The sequence below is a fragment of the Marmota marmota genome, unplaced genomic scaffold (assembly GCF_001458135.2).
Source record: "Marmota marmota marmota unplaced genomic scaffold, marMar, whole genome shotgun sequence".
NCBI lineage: Eukaryota > Metazoa > Chordata > Mammalia > Rodentia > Sciuridae > Marmota > Marmota marmota.
In genome coordinates, this window is record NW_025999932.1 from 1984539 (window position 1) to 1993853 (window position 9315).

At 39.5% G+C, this 9315-nt stretch overlaps 1 protein-coding gene across 2 annotated transcripts in view; it reads right to left on the bottom strand.

Annotated features, from left to right (window-relative positions):
• The window catches only part of Arhgef7 (Rho guanine nucleotide exchange factor 7), a 98283-nt gene extending 88968 nt beyond the window's left edge, over positions 1 to 9315 (bottom strand). Inside the window, exon 1 of one of the 2 annotated variants that reach the window (XM_048800618.1) lies at positions 9283 to 9315. The gene's annotated coding sequence lies outside the window, so the exon portion shown is untranslated. The remainder of the gene's footprint in view (positions 1 to 9282) is intronic. The other variant, XM_015484067.2, reaches the window with a different exon arrangement.

Sequence of the window (9315 nt, forward strand, 5' to 3'; positions counted from 1 at the left end):
GCCCACAGTGCCTATCCACATCTGGCACACACAAGCACTAAGACAGCTAAAATGCTAAGGACCATCAACAATTATTGAGTATCAGACTACTTCAATCAACCCTTAACACTGCTCTGGTAGCTACTGGTCATTTCTCACCAAGTTTCTACTTACTTAAAAAGAAGAAAACAAGGCCCAGGGGCAACATAGCTATTAGGTGCAGAAAAAGAATTCCACCCTGGATACCAATCTCCTAATCTGAGGAATTGGGAACTGCTCCTTTCCTTCAGAGCACTGTGAGGATCAAGCAAATGCACATGGACACCTCAGGCAGACTGGGCACACAGCTTTTCTCAGCAAATGCCGGATTCATTCCCCACTCCTCACCCCTGCCCACCTCTCGCATGACCTAGACTCCACTGTGGCCTCTCACTCCCAGGGCTATTGAGCACCCACAATATGGCTACTTCAAACCGAGATGTACTGTGACTGTAACACACACACACAGCAGATCTGAACAATTAGTTGTCATAAAAGAAAGCAAAAATTTTCACTAACATGTTTATATAATCACATTGAAATAATAATTTTATGGATATAATGGCTTAGAACAGAATGCATTACTAAAAAGAGCTTCAAGATCCTTTTTACTTTTTTAACACAGCTACAAGAAAATAAAAAAGCATGTGTTTGACCCACATATTTCTATTGGATAGCACTGATCTAGACAATCAGACATCCCAGAGATCTGAAATCAAGGAAGAAGTCTAGTCACCTACACAAAAAAAAGAGCGGATACAGAGTTGATAATATATGCTCACCCTACACAAGCCTGGTAAAACACCAAGAGAGAATACAGAGAGCAGCCCTGGATACTACTGCCTGGCAAAATTAAAACACAATTACAATGTCTAAGTAGAAATGGTTTTGCTTTTAAGTACCTACAAAGTGAACTACTACTGCTCAATTCTTCTTCCAGATGACACTCTCATCAATTAATTTAATTCAACTTCCTTAAATGAAGTTCAGGCATGGGCATGAATAAACTCACTTAAGAGTTTATTCAATAAGTCAGCTAATAAATACTGTTTCCTAATCAAGCCTACCAAGATAACAGCACAGAATGAGTCCAACTTAAATAAAGAATGATGTGAGGCCTCAAACATACCCCTGATGCTTCTTCAACCTTCAAAGCAAAGTTGCAGTCAATGGCTTAATCACACACCTATCTGAAACCAGGATGAAGATAACACCTGGGTGGGGCATCTCAGTCCTAGAAGACAGCAGACTCACTTCTGGTTGTATGTCAATTAATTCTGCATCAACAAGTTTTGACTAAGTTTCAGTGTAAACAACCTCCATGTTTCAATTCTTCCAACAGTGTTTTTAATTATTATTTGGGGCAAAATCTCAATTGTAACTTTGGCAAAAATATATAGAAGAGAATAGAGCATTAAGCAAAGCCACACAGTAAGCAAAAGATTCTGTCCTTCAGAAGTATTGAGAAGAAATGGTGATTTAGGAACAGATAATGTCTCTCCTTATCCAAAACCTCTCTCTCAATCCCTCCAGCTCATTACACAGCTGGACAGCCACCTTCACTCCTTCCCAACTCTTCAGCTTTAAGGGCAGAAGATGAAAAAACCAGCAGCAGCACAAAGGAAAACCAGCCAGAGCTCCACTTGTGCAGAGCAGCCCAGCGTCACCCTGTCAGCCCCTCACCCAGGAACTTGTGCCAAGTTGGAAGGAAGCACTGCAAATTTCAACTCTTAATTCCTATTCTAACAGCTTCTATTTCACATCCTCCTCCACTAAATCCAATGCAGAAAACACCTGAGTTTACCATGTACACAGAAATGTTTGTACAAGCAAGGCAAGAGGTTTTACTCCCTGAGAGACAGGTACAGGCAGGCACAGGCAGGCACAGGGCAGCCTTGGAATAAACATTCTCATATATTGCTTGTGGCAAGGCAAAGTGACAAAATTTCTCCAGACACTATGGTAGCAGGTGTTCAAAGCCTGTAAAAGTTTCTACTTTTGACCCTACAGTGTCCCATCAGGAAATCTACCCTATAAAATTAATAAAAGACAAAGGTTTTGGTAAAGAAATGTCCATCACAAACTTCACTGTTCACAGTAGTGAAAACTTAAAACTACCTCAACATTCAAAATTGGGGATTATTAATCAAGAGGCAGCATTAAAATTAATAGACAAATATGCAACATGCCAAATCAGTCACACTATCAAGTTAAAGCGTTCCAAACCTTATATATATATACTATGAGGTCATGTGTATTTTTAAAGTATATTTACATATGTGCAATGGGAAAAAAAAAACAATAACTATTAATTTTAACACTGATTATATCCAGATGGTAGCATTATATAATTTTTCATTTTTTCCTTACATTTCTCTATTTCTGAACCTTTTATAATACATATGAATTACTAGAAAAAAACTTAAAAACAAAATACACAACATGGTTCAAACAAAAGTGAATGATAGTGATTACAATAATAGCTAATTTCTATTTAGCATCTCAAACCTGAAGAGTACTCTTCAAGGTGCTTTATATTAGTTTACTTATTTTCACAACACAAAGGGCAGGTATTATTTCCCCATTTCACAGGTGGCACAGCTAGCAAGTGGCAGAGCAGAATAGCAACCTGTGAAGGAGCTCAGGGCCACTGCACTAATTGCCCACTCCTGCCGAAGCCAATCCTGGCATTCATGGACAACTACTAAAGGCAAACAATGACCCTGAAAGTCCCCAGAGTTTGCTGAAGACCAACACTACAACAGCCAGCTGCAAGTGCTCTGACCTACCATTCATCAGCCACAGCACTACAAGTCTACTTCACAATTCTTATGAAGTGACTGATTTTAGTTTTCTAAAATTACTCTGAGAAGCTACCAATTATTATAGATGATGACAGAAGTGAAGAAGTTTAAGAAAGTAATGATTTCTAGCTAAAAGATGCAAACTTGGTAAAAACAAGCAAAACATCAGAGTTGGCAAAGATTTAAATCTATGACATGAATGAGACCACCCCTGTAGGGCAGGGAAAAAAACCTGAAGCCAAAGTGCTAGCCAAACAGCTCTTCCTTCTGCAATCAGAAAAAAGAAATGCACGCCCACCCACACCACTTCTATTCAACATCATACTGGGGATACTAGACAAGCAATGAGCCAAGAAAAAAGCATCCAAGGAGTAGGAAAGAAAGAACACTTCTGTTTGTTAATGGTAAGCTCCCACATACAGGAAATCCTAAAGACTCCACCAAAAAATATACAGTAAAGTTACAGAATACAAAATCAACATGTGAAACTTAGCAACTCATCTATATAGTAATAATAAACGATCTGAAAAACAAATGAAGAACACGATCTTACTTACAATAGCATCAAAAAATTTACAAATAAATTTGACCAAGACAGAAGTCTGTATATTGAAAACTAAAGTGGTAAAGCTGAAAACAATATAAATAAATAGAAAGACATACTATGTTTATGTAGTGAAAAAATATTAAAACATCCATGCTACCCAAAGCCACCTAAGGATTCATTGAAATCCCTATCAAAATTCCAAAAGCATTCCTCACAGAAATAGAAAAAAAAAAATTCCTAAAATTCATACAAAACCATATAAGACCTCAAATAGCTAAAGCAATCCTGAGCAAAAAGAACAAATCTAAAGGTAGGTTTTTTAAAAAGCTTCTCTACAGTGAATGAAACAACCACAGAGTAAAGAGAGAACCGTGAAAGTGGCAAACAGTATTTGTAAACAACATATTTGACAAAGGGCTAAGATCCAAAATATAAGATACTCACACAGTGAAACAACCCAATAACCAGAAAACCCAATCAAAACACGAGTAAAACACCCAAATAAACATATCTAAAAATGTACATAAATGGCAAACAGATATATCAGGGAAATGCAAACTAAAACTTCACACCTATTTGTCAGAATGTCTATCATCAAAAAGACAAAAGATAAGTGGTGTGACAATGTGGAAAAAAGGGAATATTTGTGCTCAGTTGATGGGAATACAACCTACAGCAACCATTATGAAAATCAGTATGGATTCCTCAAAAACCTAAAATTAAAATTACCATATGATACAGCCATCCTACTACTGTGTATATATCCAAAGGAAATGAAATCAGTATGTTGAAGAGACACCTGCACTCACACGTACACTGCTGCATCATTCACAAAAGCCAAAACACAGAAATAACCTAAATATGCATCAATAGATAAAGAAAATATGATACATATATACAATAAAATACTATCCGGTCTCAAAAAAGGAGGAAATTCTGCCATTTGCAACTACATGGATGAACCTAAAGGACATCATAGTAAGCAAATAAGCCAGGCACAGAAAGACACTGCATGATATCACTTACATGTAAAACCTAAAAGAGTCTAACTCAGGAGAAGAACTGGCAGTTACTAGGGGCTGTTAAAGGCTAGGTGAAAGAGGAGATGCTGGTCAAAGAGTACAAAGTTTCAGTGAGGAGGAATAAGTTCTAGTGACCTACTACTGCACAATATGATGACTACAGTTAATAAATATGCATTACTGCTATATGTCAGGACTGCTAAAAGAAATTTTAAACATTCTCACCACAAAGAAATAAGTATATGACAATGAATATATGATTAACTTAATTTAATTATTCTACATGCATTCACATACAACATCACACTGTACTCATAAATACACGTAGCCATATATAAATTTAAAAAATAAAATATATGTGTATGTATATATTTTTTTTAATAGTAAGAAGCTAGTTGTAAAGCAAACTTTATATAATAGCTGGTCTACATTTCATACTAATCTAAGATCAAAAAACTAAGCAAAATTTCCCAAGAATAAGGGTGAGAAAAGAACAAATTTATTCTAAACCATCTGTAACTTTGAATTACTTCCACTGTTCTACAAGAACAGTTAAATTGATTAAAAAAAAAAAAAAAAAAATCCCAGGGCTGGGCTGTAGCTCAGCGGTAGAGCACCTGCCTCGCATGGGTGAGGCACTGGATTCAGTACCACATAAAAATAAATAAATAAAGATATTGTGTCCATCTAGAACTAAAAATATAGTTTAAAAAAATCCTAAAGCAACAGGTAACTTGAGTATTAGGTAGTGTGCCAAGTAGGTGGAGAGGTCAATGAGAGAGGGTTAGCATCCTACCAGGTCAAACACGCCAATTCCAGAAAAGGCCCACTTGCATTTGACAGATTCCCTATATTTCTTCTTGACAACCCTAAGTTTTACCTGAAGTAGTTTCTTTTCCAAAGCAATCGTGGTAACACTGTATGGGAATCCATAATCAGTTCTTAAGCAGAAAAGCTTGGGCAACATTAAATTATCTGCCAAGAGTCCCCTTGCTGAGGCAACCAATCACCTCTTGCCTTTCAGGATGGCCTAACCCAGCTGGGCAGAGAACAGTGCCAAGAAAACTGGAGGGGTGAGGGAGTCAGTACAAGTCAAGTTCAGCTCTCACTTTGTAACTACAATTTGAACTTTTGAGTAGCTTGAAAAGTCAATAAACTGAAATACTGCATTTATAACAATGCGAACATCCATCTTTCCTGTCAACTTTTCAAAATCAATAACTAAAAAACGGTATTACACTATCTCTGAATGTGTGAATATGATTAGTGAGAAAAGCAGACATTTTTCTTCAACAACCAAAATAATATATAATATAACAGCTATATTATATTACATAATACTTTGCTGATAATATCCTTGAGATTACACTGGTTTGGGCATAAGTTAATAATCCACCATATAATCAAATGGAATCATATGTTCTTAACTTTGGGTCTTGGAATGAAAAACAGACAAACATGCTACACATATGATGTTTTAACCAAATTCAGCTTTCCTGGGAAGGCAGCCTCTGATTCTGACAGTTACAGCTCACCTGCCTCAGTAAATTACAGATGCTTAACTACAGAACACTATATCACGAGAAAACTGTAGCGGCGAATGCTCTGTGATCATTTGAAGCACACACAGCCTCATGGCTGCAACACTGAGTAAGAGTCCAGGAAGTTCCACAGCAAAACCTTGGAAAACAGATTCTACTCCAGATTTCTCTTGATGTGAAGAAATGATCTACGATTTGCTTGACTGGCCTTAGTCACTTCATAAACTCTAACTCATCATCATCATTTTGGTTGTTTTTTTAAAATACAAATGGAAGGAAACTGGCATTGCTGTGTCCAGTTAAGTTTCAAAAAAGACAAGCTAAGTAGCAAATAAAAAGTTATAAGAAAATAATGAGGTCAACTAAGTTGTATGCATTGCTTTCTAGCACAGAATTGCCCAACTTTAAAATTTCAAAAAAAATACAAATACAAAATTTTTTCATCTTAAAATGTACACTACTTCTCAGAGTTTAACAATAAATGCAAACTGCACAATATTCCTTTAAATTATAAAACTCCTTTCATAATCAGAACAACCCATTGGAGGACATCTGATATTTTTCAGCTAATTAACATGTTTATGCATTAAAGAAACTGATCTAGCAACAATCACTTTCAGTGAAATTCTCTTTTCAAGAAATTATTAGGCAAGTTTAAATTGGCAATAAACTAGAAAATATACATACAAAAAATAGTCCAATTACAATTCAGACTAAAATAACTCCTGAAAAGGACCCTGATATTAATTAGGACAAAAAAATATATATACTTTATTTTGTATATGTTTTCAGTCTCTCACCCTTCAAAATTTGGTAGAAATGGAAAGTGTAAATCCTAGAACACATGTCAAGATCATAGAGCCCTGCTCTCCTAAGTACTGCTCTGTATGGGAGACAGGACCTCTTAGAACATGCCTATCTCCTCAAGAATGGGAAGCCCAAGTTGGAGCTAGACAGAGTTCCTTCTTTGAGAACTTCCAAAACATCATCGCAATTACACAATTTTTCATGTGCTTTTTACTGTTTTTGCTTTTATTATCTCAGGTAACTAGGAGTTTTAAGCGTAATATATTGAATTTGAAAGAATGTTAGTATTGCCTCTGCTGAACTTTAAATTGACTGGAAGAGACAAAATAAGTTGATTGACTTTTTCATTTAAAAAGAAAGCTATTGCTATCAATGTCAAGCTTATTTGATCAATAACAAATACCTATCAAAGGCCTATTCTATGCCAAACATTGCTGTAGGTGACTGGGACATATCAGTTAACAAATTCTTCTACAGCCCCTTTATATACATTTGTAACATTAAAAACAGGTACCAGGGCTGGGGATGTGGCTCAAGCAGTAGCGCACTCGCCTGGCATGCGAGCAGCCTGGGTTTGATCCTCAGCACCACATACAAACAAAGATGTTGTGTCCGCTGAAAACTAAACTAAAAAAAAAAAAAAAAAAACAGGTACCAGGGCTGGGGTGGTGGCTCAATGGTAATGCGCTTGCCTAGCATGTGTGACGCACTGAGTTCAATTCTCAGCACCACACACAAATAAATAAAATAAAGGTCCATCAACAACTAAAAAATTATTTTAAAAAATAAAAATAAAAAACAGGCACCACATCACATATCAACAGGAACCTTTGGGAAATTAAAATGAGGGTTTAACATTCAACTTCCTTTAAGTCTCATATTGAAGTTATGATCTCAATAAGCAAGCAGGTTTTAAAATATGGTAACACACACAAAACAGTAGTCTGAAGAGGATAATAAAATGTTACAGCAAAGGTCAAAGTAAAGTAAAAACTGCCACTAACAAACCATGTTATCACAACCTAATAAGGAAATTTAACCATGAAAGACAAGGCAGATACAAGAATGGGAAGATCTATTCAAACAATGTCTTTCTCCCTCTTAAAGAGCCATGGGGATTTTTGAGATCTCCCCGAAGTACTTCTCACTTATTTCACTTATTTGTAATATTTCCTACCCACATCAAAGGTAAAATACATTTTTTACAATCATTAACAAAAACAGTAGTACTTTGGGGCTGGGGTTTGTAGCTCAGTGGTTGAGCGCTTGCCTCGCATGCCTGAGGCACTGGGTTCGATCCTCAGCGCCAAATAAATAAATAAATACTTTAATCCCCATAAATTCCTATGTGTCTAATTTCAATTAAGAAAATTAATTCATGGCTTCTACATTTTTTCCCCCAGAAACCTACTATAAGAGACTTTCAGGAAAGAAAATCATCTGTTTGGTAATCAGATATGTTTTCATACATGTGCTGATATCTGGGAGCTTGTGTTAACCTACCTCATTTCTCAGATAAAAAACAAACATGGTAAGTAGCAAAAAGGACAGCAATTATATCAACCTGCTGCTCCCAAGGAAGGCCAAGCTAGATTTCTGGATCTTATGCAAGAGGCTTGCTCCCCCAAATCACGTTTTGAAACCCAAACCCAGGTCCATGAGAGTTGTCTAACTTAAACATGAAATATCAGGAATCCAGTAAAACCACTTAATGACTGGCCTGAGAAAGAAAAGGCAGAGAAAAGAGCGAGGCCAGCAGGGTTTGAGGTCCGCTTCATTTCAGCCCAGCCTTGCGAGACACTGCTGAGAACCAAGTCACACGTGGACGTGGGTCCTAGATAATCCCTCAACCAAGAGCTCAGCCCCGGCAGGTGCCCAGAACTCCACGTCGCCCGCAGGCGGGAGGACAAAGCTGGGCGCTACAGGCAGCATCCCCCCGCCAAGGGCGACGATGACCTTCCGGACACCGTCGCTGGCCCCCAACCTCACGAAGCCCGCACCCGGCCTTCCCACAAGCACCCGGACGGGCGACCCTCCAGGCCCACCCGAGTCCCGCCATTCACGAACCCCGTCTCCGACCCCGACTCTCATGGACCCCCATCGCTGGACGCTGACCTCTGGCTTTCATCCGCGAGCGTGACCTCACGGTCCCCGTGCCCGCCCCTCACGCCCCCACCCTGGTCCTCCCAGCCCTGACACCAGGCCCCCACGGCCCCGCAGTCGGCCCTGCCGCGCGCACCCCGACCCTTCAGACCCCCATCCCCTTCCCTCACGACGCCCATCGCCGACCGCCCCGCGGCCACCGTGGGCCCCTCACCACCCCCCATTCACGAGCCATGCCCATCCCCGACCCTCCCGCGCCCGCCTGGGGCCCTCACGACCCCCATCCCTGATCCTCGGGACACTCCACATTCCAGACCCTCACGAGCCCTCACCCCCCATCCTCCCGGTTCCACCCCGACCTCCCGCGCCCCGTGGACCTCGCGTCCCGCCTCTCCCGACGCCCGGCCCCGCCCCGCCCGCCCGCCCGCCGCCGCGCTCACCTCCAGGCGCAGGGAGGCCCCGCAGGCACGCAG